Source organism: Palaemon carinicauda, unplaced genomic scaffold (genome assembly GCF_036898095.1).
Source record: "Palaemon carinicauda isolate YSFRI2023 unplaced genomic scaffold, ASM3689809v2 scaffold8, whole genome shotgun sequence".
In the NCBI taxonomy this organism is placed as follows: Eukaryota; Metazoa; Arthropoda; class Malacostraca; order Decapoda; family Palaemonidae; genus Palaemon; species Palaemon carinicauda.
The window spans coordinates 590,001-602,500 of NW_027172093.1; the positions used below are offsets into that span (position 1 = coordinate 590,001).

At 35.2% G+C, this 12,500-nt stretch overlaps 1 protein-coding gene across 2 annotated transcripts in view; it reads right to left on the bottom strand.

Annotated features, from left to right (window-relative positions):
* LOC137637509 (lactadherin-like) overlaps positions 1-12,500 on the bottom strand; it is a 208,947-nt gene that overhangs the window by 53,622 nt on the left and 142,825 nt on the right. The window lies entirely within an intron of this gene.

The window sequence follows — 12,500 nt, forward strand, 5'->3', positions numbered from 1 at the left end:
GCTGGCCACTGGGATCTGCATGTTATGATGTAGATCTACAGAAAACAAATGACAGACCCATTCATTGGATAAACGAGTGATGCGATAACATACGATTAGGATTCTATTTATCTAGCTAGAGCCCAACTGCCAGTGATTTTTGTTGCTATACAAGTGTGATATGAGAAATACATTTGCCAATAGAAATAATGACACACCTGAGCTGGTACCAAACGTAACAATAGGGGAAATAAAAAAGCATTAAGAGGCATGAAAACAGGAAAACATGCAGGAAAAGATGGCCTAGCAATTGATTTAATATTTGATGGAGGATATTTCATGTTAGAAAAACTTTCTAAACTTTACACAAAATGTGTGCAAGAATGTTCTATACCTGCAGCTTTGAAAAACTTTCTATTATACTAATTCAAAAAAGAAAGACATAAAAGACCTGAAAAATATCGACCAATAAATCAGCTCTCAGTAATATATAGAATATTTACAAAGATCATATTAGGCCGATTAGAAAGACACTTATAATTGAATTAAACAAGAGAGAAGCAGGATTTAGATGTGGATATTTAACTGACCATTTCCATGTAATTAACCAGCTAATGGAGAAATTAACATATGAAAAACCACCATGTGTGGCATTTATAGACAACGAGAAAATTATTGATTCTGTCAAAACTTCAGAAGTAAAGAATGCAATTCAAAGATAAAGGATAGATAAATCTTATGTTAGAACACAGGAAGATATCTATACAGTAAGTACAGCAATCCTAAAACTACATAAAGATAGTGGAAGAATCACAGTTGACAAAGGAGTTAGATAGGGAAACCAAATTCTGCTAAATTATTCAAAACATTCCTAGAAATCTTTGGGAATCAATATTAATTGGGAATACCTAAACAACTTAAGATTTGAATATTATATAATTCTTTTTAGTTATTTATGGGAGGAATTACAAAAGATGGTATAAGATTTGAATAGAGAAAGCAGAAAAGTAGGAATGAAAATGCATATGACTAAACCTAAGATAAGGTTCCATGAAAATTCAGAGAGACAACAAATAAGAGTTATGGACGAACTTCTAGATTGTTGATGAATATACGTATTTAGGACTGAGAATGTTTCCCCGGGACAGAGACCGAACTTAAAAGCAGGATAATCATGGGATGGAGATCTTTTGGTTAACAACATGAGATGAAACGTAAAATACAACTTACTCTAAAATATGTATTTAATCAGATGACTCTACTAGTATTAATTTGTTCATCAGAAACTTGGAGTCATACCAAAAGCTTAAAACATAAGCTAGTTACAACTCAAAGAGGCATGGAAAGGATAATGAAGGGAATAATACTAGGAGACAGAAAAAGAGCAACATGGATACGAGAGAAAAGTAAAGTCAAGACATGGTTAAGACATATAATGATAATGACAGATCAAACATGGACGAGTAACAGAATGCGTCCCTAGAGATTACTATAAAAGAATGGGGAAGGAAAAGAATACGATGAATTAACGAGTTATATAAAAAATTGCTGGTATAGACAGGCATAGAAAGACCATGACCAGATGCGAGAAAGACATATGTGAGGCATTTGTCATGCAGTGGACTAGATATGACTAATGATATATATTTATGTATATCTATCTATCTATCTATCTATCTATCTATATATATATATATATATGTGTGTGTGGGCATTATATATATATATATATATATATATATATATGTGTGTGTGTGTGTGTGTGTGTGTCTGTGTGGGCATTTTTATAGATAGCCATATAATTATATATATATATATATATATATATATATATATATATATGTGTGTGTGTGTGTGTGTGAGTGTGCATTTTTATAGATAGCCATATAATTATATATATATATATATATATATATATATATATATATATATGTGTGTGTGTGTGTGTGTGCGTGATTGTGCATATTTATAGATAGCCATAAAATTATATACATATATATATATATATATATATATATATATATATATATATATGTGTGTGTGTGTGTGTGTGTGTGTCTTACTTATAACTGTAATCGAACAGTTTAACATGTTTCTTCAAAAAGGCCCATAAAAGAAACGAAGGAATTATAAATAAATCACTATATCTCGACCCATACACACTGGCCCTCTTCAGGGTATAAATAAAAATGAAGAATAGAGTTCGTAGTGTATTACAGCCAACTCTTCTTGTTGGCACGGCTCTTTCCCTTGGTCGGCCCGTAGGAGAATAGAGTGCACAGTGACGATTTATATATGACAGCAAAAGGGTTTTTCCAATTGTTCTGGATGGATTAGCCCAATTTAATTCCATCCAGGTGCCATCCAGATGCGTCTTCATATTCTTGAGCCGCTCTGAGGATGTCTTACCTCTGATGCATATCTGGCGGTCGGTCTCGGTGGATTATCCTTTTAATAATTGGCATGAGATTAGTGTTGTCCTTAATGTCAGCTTTCCATTGCCCGCCGGATAGGTTCATTGTGTTTGATTGATTTACGATGGCTGATTCCAGGATCTTCATTCTGTACGGACAGGTACTATTAAAAGGCAAAGATGACTCACTCCATTTAAACTAGTGACCTAAATCTAAGGTGAACGAAAATCCCCGAGTTTTTATGGCCATACCTAACAGATCTTTTGTGTTCGGATAATCTTTGAGATAGATAACGGCCCGTTTGTCCAACATAGACTTTTTCACAATCTCCACATGGTATTTTATAAACTCCGGATTCCATATTTCTTTTGTTTTGATCAACATTAATAAGGGCGCTTCCTATGGTCTTGGGATATGAAGGAGAAAAAAAAAAAGAAAAAAAAAAAAAAAAAAAAAAAAAAAAAGGGGGGGTTCTCAGTTTTAATATTATTTGTTATATTTCTAATACCTTCCATACATGGGAGTTTTATCTTACCTTTAAAATACGTTTGGTTAGTAACATCATGATCTTTATAATATAGTGTTGGCTTTGTCGATGGCCTTCTCTATGACATACGTCGGGTAGAATAGCTGGGCGAGTAGTTTACAAATGATTTCGAATTCTTTACTTAAGTAAGCTTGGGAACAGACTCTCAAGCCTTTAAGAAATGGATTACAAGCTACTCCATTTTTTACAGAAATGTCGTTATAACTAAAGAAATGAATTTAGGATATAGAGAAAGTTGGTTTTCTATACACAGTGAAATTGTACCATGACGATTCCCTTATAATCAATATATCCAAAAAAGATAATTCTTCATCTTTTTCCCATTCAATATTAAATTTCATGCTAGGAACTAGGGAACTGAGATTATTGAAAAATATATTAAAATCTCCCCAGCTATCATCCCAACACGTGAAAATGTCATCAACATAGCACTGCCAAACCATGCTAGTAGGTTTAATCGAGGTTAGAATTTCCGTTTCAAAGAACTCCATATAGAGATTGATTGAAAGTGGGGATACCGGGCTGCCCATACTACAACCAAATTTTTGCTTGTAAAAATTACCATTGAAAGAGAATACGTTATTTGTCACACAGAGTTTAACCGACTTGATTATTTTTTTCAATACCAAGGGGGAAGTGATCTTCATAGTGGATTAATTTTTCACTCAAGAAACCTAGCACATCTTTGTATGTAGTAATTCTACGTCAAGACTTTAAGAGTAATAGATTGCTTACCTGGATATTCAATCTATTGAATTTCTAAATAGAGTCTTCTGCATTCTTGATAGGATATTTCACTGTGTATAGAAAACCAACTTTGGTTGATATTTACATTGATCAAAATCACGAGTGTTAGTGATATATATTCATCTTGAATGGCCACATGTTGCAAACTCACAGATTCCTGAATTCGACAGGGATATGTACGAGGACTTTTAATAAACTTGATAGCTTAGTTGGTAGAGTCCTCGCAGGCATGGTTTCGGCTGAGTGGCACGAGTTTGAATCTCTGCCCAGCCAGAAGCTATTACCATAAATGAATATCATTGGATATATATTCCCAAGGTAGAATTCAGTATTAGATGCCATTGTCGTTGATATATATACACACTCACGCACACACACACACACACACATATATATATATATATATATATATATATATATATATATATATATATATATATATATATATATATATATATATGTATATATACATATATATATATATATATATATATATATATGTATATATATATATATATATATATATATATATATAAACACTTGTATACTGATTTTGGTTGTGATGTGGGTTTAATTTTATGCTTTGTTAGAGCTTTATTTTTAATTGAATGTTATTGACTTTATTTTTTATTTAGCCTTAAATGTTACCAGTTTTTCTTTGAATGTTGGTGTTTGTTTTTAAAGGATTGTAGTGTTAAAGGATCGAGCTTTATTTGAATGCAATTGATTTTATTATTAAGTGATTATTTAATTTGTGCGAAACATAGTTTTAAGGTTATGATTTGTTTTAATGTTCCTTCTGTCCAATAGTCCAGTTGACGTGAAAGTAAGGGGAGAGTTTGTGTTGTGGGACAATTTGTGTGTTAGTGTGATTAAGGGTGTGGGAATTATATGTGACATCCCGCCACATTATTTTGGAGCCCGAATAGGGACTACCGAGGTGGAAAAGGAACTTGGCTGTTGGACAAGGGGAAGGATTAGGATTTAGAATTAAATTTAAGATTTATGAAAATGGGAGAGCAAAACAAGTAACAAAGGTAGGAATTACAGTTAAGTAGAGAAAGAGAGAAGTTGTCAGTAGAGAAAGAGAAGTTATCTGTAGAGAATGCGAGGTTGACTTGTGAGAATGAGGAGATACAAAAGAAACTAGGGGAGCTTGTGCGATTTGTAGAAAGAGTGGAAGAAGTCTTTGAGATGAGGATGCAAGAAAATGAGGAACGAATGGAGAAACGAATGGAAGCTATGATGGGTCTGCTTCGGTTAAAGGAAGAGAAGGCTGAGGTAAGGGATAATGTTGAATGCAGTGGTAGTGATAGTGAAGGTAAAGGGGTAAGAAATAGTAAGGATGAACAGAAAGTTGATAGGAAGAATGAGAAGAAAGGTAAAAGTAATGTGAAGAATGAAAAGAAAAAGGGTCAGGATGAGAGAGGATAATCATGAATGGATGAAAGTGGTAAGAAAGAAAAAGTTAAGAAGGGAAGGATTAAAGATAGGAATTTGAGTGTGGATTTAGATTCTTTGTATTCAAATGAGGAAGAAGGAAACGAAAAGATTAGGCAGTGAAGATAGTAGTGAGAATGAAGTTGAAGTATGTAAGAGTGTTCATGAGAGAGGTACCTCGGTGTGAAAGATTTAATGAACATAACAGTGGGGATGTATATGATCTTTTAGGGAGTATGAAAGGTTTTGTCAGGCTAAGTATGGTGATAGTAAGAGAGTTTGGGCTAGGGAGTTAGGAGAATATTTGACAGGTTATTTGCTGACGATGTAAGGGGATGAAAGCGTGAAAAAGAGAATAATTGAGCAGGTAAAACATATGAAAGGGAGTGCTAGGTATAAGCATAAAAACGATTTTGATGAGGTGCGAAGAATATGACTGAAGTGATATCAATGTATGTTTGTCGGTTAAACACGTTGGCTAGAAAAAAGTATGGGAACGAAGGCATGAATGAGAATAAGGAACTAATGAAGTTTTTGTGTACGGTAGCAGAAAATGTATGTGAGTTTATTAATTTGAAACGGAAGGAAAAATAAAGTGTACGAGAAAGTGATTGGCATGGGATGATATTTTAGAGATAGTTGAGGATTACGAGTTAGATAAGATGTATGGAAGAAAGTAAATCCGTCAGTGTAAAAACTGGAATAGAGGAAAGTGTGCCAGAATTTGGTAGTTTTAGAGATACTGTTATGAGAGGGCAAATGAGGGAAGATAATAGTGTAGTAGATAGGAGTATTAGGGTGAGTAATGAAGGAATACCCATAAGGACAAATGAATGGTTTAGATAGGGAAATCAGCTGTGGAGAGATAGGATTGCTAGTGCGCAGCCAGGTAAGTCAGGTAGTGGTATTCGTGAAGACACGTGTTATAGGTATGGGAAAGTAGGGCATAAATAGAATTATTAACATGGGCATTAGGAGAGTGTTTCGGGTGTGGCGAGACAGGACATCGTAATAGTGAGTGTAAGAAAGAAAGAAAAAGTGGTTAAGTGTTATCAATGTAGTATGACTGGGCTTATAGCAAGTGGATGCAGGAGTAATCGTACAAATGTGATTTGCGGCAACTGTGGTAAGGATGGGCATTATGCGAAGATGTGCAAGGAGCAGTGTGCTAAGTGTACTGAATGTGGGGTAGATGGGCATATAGCTAGTGTTTGCAGGAAGAAGGGATTACGCCAGCCAGAATGCTCTGGAAAATAGATAATAAGAGGTTTCAGCTGAGTGAATACTTCTGTATTTGTGGAGGAACAGGATCAATGTTCATGAAAATGGGATGAATAAATGTTTGAAAATGAGTAATTATGAACCTAGTATGTGTAGGAAGTTAGGGCTAGAAAATAAGCAATTAGTGTTAGTTGAATATAGGAAAAAGAAGCGTTTGAAAAATTTTAGTATGGATAAAGTTCAGGGAAAATTTGTAGGTATAGGTGGGAATTAGAACAGGCATGACAAGTGTGTAAATATACTGGTGAGAATGGAAGCTAAATGTATTAATACACATGAAACGTGGCTGAGTATGAATGATACCTATGGTGTGAGGGTTTTTTTGTCAGATGATGTAGAAGAAAGTATGACAAAAACGAGAGTGAGAGATAGAATAATGATAAGTAGTATGAATGATTCTTTTGTTAGAGTAGGAAATGGTTTTAATGAAAGGGAAATAAGGGAGATTTTAGGCTCAGATGATAATGAAGTAGATGGGATAGTGCATGATATATTAGATGATAGGAGTATAGACGAGAATCGGAATAGTACAATGAATGATAGAGATATGGAAGAAGTGAATGAGAGAATATACGAAGGCCCAGTTCCTGTCCTCGACTGCAACGGAATAATAAACAAGATAGGTAGGTGTTGTGTGAAGGATTTGGCAAGGTAAGGGGGGAAGTTTGTGGAGGATCATTTTTTTTTGTTTTTTGCTTTTGGCTCTGTCAAATCCATTTGAGAGAGAGAGAGAGAGAGAGAGAGAGAGAGAGAGAGAGAGAGAGAGAGAGAGAGAGAGAGAGAGAGAGAGAGAGAATTGTATAAGTGAGGTTGTTTGCTTACTTTTTATAGCTAGGTTGGGATAGTGTTGAATATCTTAAGCGAATGATTTTTTTTATTTGACTGCAGCCATAGACAATGTGTTCGAGCACTGGAATTTATCTGTTTTTTATTCTACTAGCTTTGGAAGTTTTATCTATTTCATCAACAAATACAATTTTGTTTATTTCTGCTTGAGGGTGATTGTGAATGGTAGTGATAATGTTTATGATTGGTCTTTGATATTTTTTTTCTGATTGTCATTGACTTGTTGGAAGTGCCATTTGTTGTCTGGTCTGTCAACCTATTTTTCAGTATGTGAAATTGAAAACTGTCACAAATGTCTATGAATTCGTCAAAATAGACTGACAAATCAGGAAACTAATGACACTTCCAACAAGTCAATGATGGTCAGAAAAAGATATCACACATTGGTCGTTACGTAATTGACAATTTAGGTTTTAAGATTGACAAATGCAACTGAGTTTGACATTCCATCACAATTATTATCATAACCTATACAAACAGCAAATATATTTTACAACGATCACTTTCTTTCTAGAAGCAATACATATGAATCTACAAGACCCGTAACTTGCAAGTAAGCTACTGGTATTCCATTTACCAGCTTCTATTATAGCCTATGTGAGGGGACTTTGTAATGTGACGTAGAAAGAGACATTCAGTACCATACTGTCTTTATTATTATCATTACTTGCTAAGCTACAGCCCTAGTTGTAAAAGCAGAATGCTATAAGCCCATGGGCTCCAACAGGTAAAATAACCCAGTGAGGAAAGGAAACAAGGAAAAATCAAATATTTTAAGAACACTAACATTAGAATAAATATCTCATATATAAACTATAGAATTTTTAACAAAACAAGAGGAGGAGAGGAAACATTAGATAGAATAGTGTGCCCGAGTATAACTTCAAGCAAGGTACTGTTCATTTGGGTTTTACTATATACAACACTCAAAGCTCGAAGGTGCAAAGCAATTATCGTCACTTTTGTGACACTGGCAGCAATCGCATCATAGAGAAGTACAGTATGAAAACAGTGAAGATTTCTTAACAACAGCAAGAGAACTTGGGGGTAATTGGACGGCTGCATACCAAATCATTAGGCGACATCAAATTCAAGATAAAAGTTCATGCAAGAGAAGTTATAACCCCAGGAAGAAAGAAGAAGCTAACCAGCTACTCCATAGACTTTCTACTTCAAGATAAAGTTCATGCGAGAGAAGTTAAAACCCCAGGAAGAAAGAGGCAGCTAACCAACTACTCCATAGACTTTCTACTTCAAGATAAAGTTCATGCGAGAGAAGTTAGAACCCCAGGAAGAAAAAAGAAGCTAACCAGCTACTCCATAGACTTTCTGCTTCAAGATAAAGTTCATGTGAGAGAAGTTAGAACCCCCGGAAGAAAGAGGCAGCTAACAGGCTACTCCATAGACTTTCTACTTCAAGATGAAGTTCATGCGAGAGAAGTTAGAACCCCAGGAAGAAAGAGGAAGCTAACCAGCTACTCCATAGACTTTCTACTTCAAGACAAAGTTCATGCGAGAGAAGTTAGAACCCCAGGAAGAAAGAGGCAGCTAACCAGCTACTCCATAAACTTTCTAGTGTTGTTGGTAGAAAGTACACCAACCTTAACTTTAAGGGAATTGAATCAAACATTGCGAGATACATTTACCAGAAAACCCCGTGTGTCTGATTCAATTGTTGCAAGAGCCTTAGAATATGAACTTGTCACACTAAAAATGTGTGAAAACGTAACACAAGAAAGAAACTCGGAACGTGTCAAAGATGCAAGGGTAAAGTATGCACATGACATGTACGCAAGACATTTGCAGGAAGATAGGATCTCCATTGTCAAAATGGGATATAATTTATACACTAAGAGGACTTATGGTAGAGCCCCTATAGGCCAGCGAGCTATGCAAATAGCTGGCGGACAGAGAGGCTGTAAAATCATGTTGCTAGCGGCAATTTCCAATAGAGCTGGACTAGTTTATTTTGAGATTTACACGCACCGCTACCTAGCAAAAATTTAATAATTTTGTACTCAACTTGGAGATTATCTTCGATGAGTTCAACCCACTTATCATCATGTATAATGCTCAGTGCCATAGTGATAATGCCGATAGGTTTCCTATGAGATCTTTCAAGTATGTACCCCCATACTCCGTTCCCTAATCCAATTGAGAACTGCTTTTCAGCGGTAAAGGCAAAAACCAAAACCGCTGCTTAATAATATAGCAGGTACCTGTAATGCACTGCAAGCTCGTCGATAAGGGATGACCTTACGAGGTTATCGAGAACAACTTCTGCTAAATTATTTGGACACTGCTCTAAGTGTTGTCACTTCAGTACTAGGTGCTTTATTACATGAACACAGTAACTCTTAACTTATTTAAATGCATTAATAGCCAGGACATTTGGGATTAGTCTAGCGATATATTGTTAAATGATTGTTACCAAGTCATGTTTTATCAATAACATTTAGCTTTATTTCTAGGGGAGTCAATCCGGCTGATTGCATTACTCACTGCCTGTCATACAAACAGCTATTGAAAATAAATTACTTTTCAAGTCCTGGAGTACTGAAGACTAACCCTAGACAGGAGACTAGTAGACAAGAAACTTTAGTATTTACTCTTTCTAGCCCTGATATATCAATAAGTCTATCCCTGGAAGAATGTGTAAAATTCAGATGTTCACAAACTTATCCTGACATACACGTGTGTTAACATATGAAAATAAATACAAACTCAAGATTAAATCCAAGCATCCTGACAAGTTAGCCGATTTGAATGTTCATAATTTTGGACATAATTTTTTGGCAAGTGCTAGTTGTCTTAAAATGCCAGATGTCTCACATTGTTGAAAGAACTAAGACATCGCTTTCTGGAAGTATTCAATTATTTTGATTCCAGCCGATATTTACTTGAAGAATTACCCAAGATCATTGGACAACTTAACCTTTACATTGATAAGGAAGGGCTCTTGCAAGTACGTAGCAAAGTAGACAAATTAAAGGACAGTAGATGCAGGTTTCCCATCTTACTTTCCAAAGATAGTCTACTCATTTAATTATTGAGAATTATCATGAGAGATTTGCACACAAAGTGTGCTATTCCCTGCTATCTGAAATAAAAAAATTCTTGGATACCATGGTATTTTTCTACTTTCAAAAAAGTTTTAAAAAGCTATGAAACATGTAGACGTTTCAATAATTGAAGTACTGTAATAAGGTAAACCAAAATTCATACCTTAATTTTAGAGAGAATCCCCCAGATAATCCTTAAAAGTACATGGAGTAGGGCCCTAAATTTAAATCTGTGTATGAATATGACCTTTAATGAATATCGAAAGCTTTCCAATGTTTACAATATGGGATACCAGAATTGTTAATTTCCGATATGGGCTGCATGGCGCTAATGTTATCCTGGATTTTGTGAAGGATCCTAAGGTTAATTCCTATTTTGAAGAGAATGGTATAAAACCTGTTCATTTTCATCAGTTTTTCAAGGGACATAGACCTTTGGGCTCAATGGTGGAAAGTTGTGAAAAGTAACAAAGACACTAATGTGCAATTCGAAATAATGTGTAAGAGATAAGAAACTGAATTTTTGAGAGGTTAGGTTAGATTAGTTTAAGCAATACACATGTTTAATAGTAGACCCACTGCTCTTAAGGAAGCCTTGTGGGATTTTGTCTGAGCCGATAACTCCTGAGAGTTTATTAAGGGGATATGATTTAGTCCCTGTTAACATTAATCCACTATTAAAACAATATCCTGACTTGGAATTAGATGATAACGTTTCAATTGAGCTAACTGACAGAGCAAGAGGTAACTTTTTGGAACTCCTTCGTAATACTATAGCCCAGTCTAGGTCAGTGATTTCTTGACATCACTAAACTTTTCAGTGAATCGGTGTAATCACTGAGAACGTTGGTGAATACATGAAATCACTGAAATATGTGGCGATCTGTTACACAAATTCAATGTTGGTATTGCAATGAAATCGTGTAATATCGTTTTAAGAAAATAGCAATTATTTTCTACATGGTCTAATTCATGTATTACAATAGAAAGAGAAGAATCCTTAATGTTTATCAGTTATTGATATTAAAGAAATTTCTTTCTAACGTCATTTTATATTATATTCTAAAATCAGCTCCCACACCATTATTCTGATATAGTTTATATATCATTACAAATAGCCTGGTAAATGTTAATGGCTTTTCATGTGTTTCATAAAAGCAAAATATATGAATACCTTAGGCTTGTTTTTTATTGATCCTCATACTTAATTACTTCACAGGAATAAACTAATAAATAGATCATCTACATCCAAGACTAAACCTGAGGGGTAGGACTTATTTTGAGTAGTTTATTAAGTCTAAAGACTTGTCCACACGATCGAGCATGCCCGTCGGGCAAACAGTGATACCAGGCCAAAATAGTTAGTTAAAATGAGGGTTGATGACGTCAGAAGCAGGAAAACTAAAGGCAGGGATCTGGCAACACTGTATGATGCCAGATCCCTGCCTGTTGTTTTCCCGCTTCTGACGTCATTAACCCTCATTCTTACTAACTATTGTGGTCTGGTATCACTGTTTGCCCGTCGGGCATGCTCAATCGTGTGGACAGGTCTTAAAACTTGCCCCGAGTTTGTTGAGCAGCTATATACCTAATTGTAATAACCAAGAGTGTGTGGTGTTTTTCATATGTTTTGATTTTGCTGAGTAGCTAAATAGCCAATCATAATTACCAACAGAGTCAACTGTTTTTCTTGTCTTCCAAGTGTGAGTAGTTAAATAGCATATCGTAATAACCAGTGGAGTCTATTACTTCCCCTGTGCCCCGAGTTTATTGAGTAGCTAAAAAGCCAGTCATAATTATCACCGAAGACAACTGTCTCCCCTGTGCTCCGAGATTTCTGAGTAGCTAAATAGCCAATCATAATAACCACTGGGGTCTACGATTTCCCCTGTGCTCTGAGTTCAAGTAGCTAAAAGGCAAGTCGTAATAACCATCAAAGTCACCTGTTTCCCCTGTACTCCTAGTTTTCTATAAAAACTAACTAACGAAATCTAATTAATCACTCTATTTGAGTTAATCCACACTGGGCCTCTTCTCGGTGTAAAGTTGCCCAAGGTAGTTTATTTATGAATAAAAAATTTGATTTTTCGTTGATATCTTCCAGTTTTCTGAACACAGAAGATCTTCATATGTGGCGTTGTGAATCCGTGGATTTTTTTCCACCTCTATGCTTCAGATCTTCAG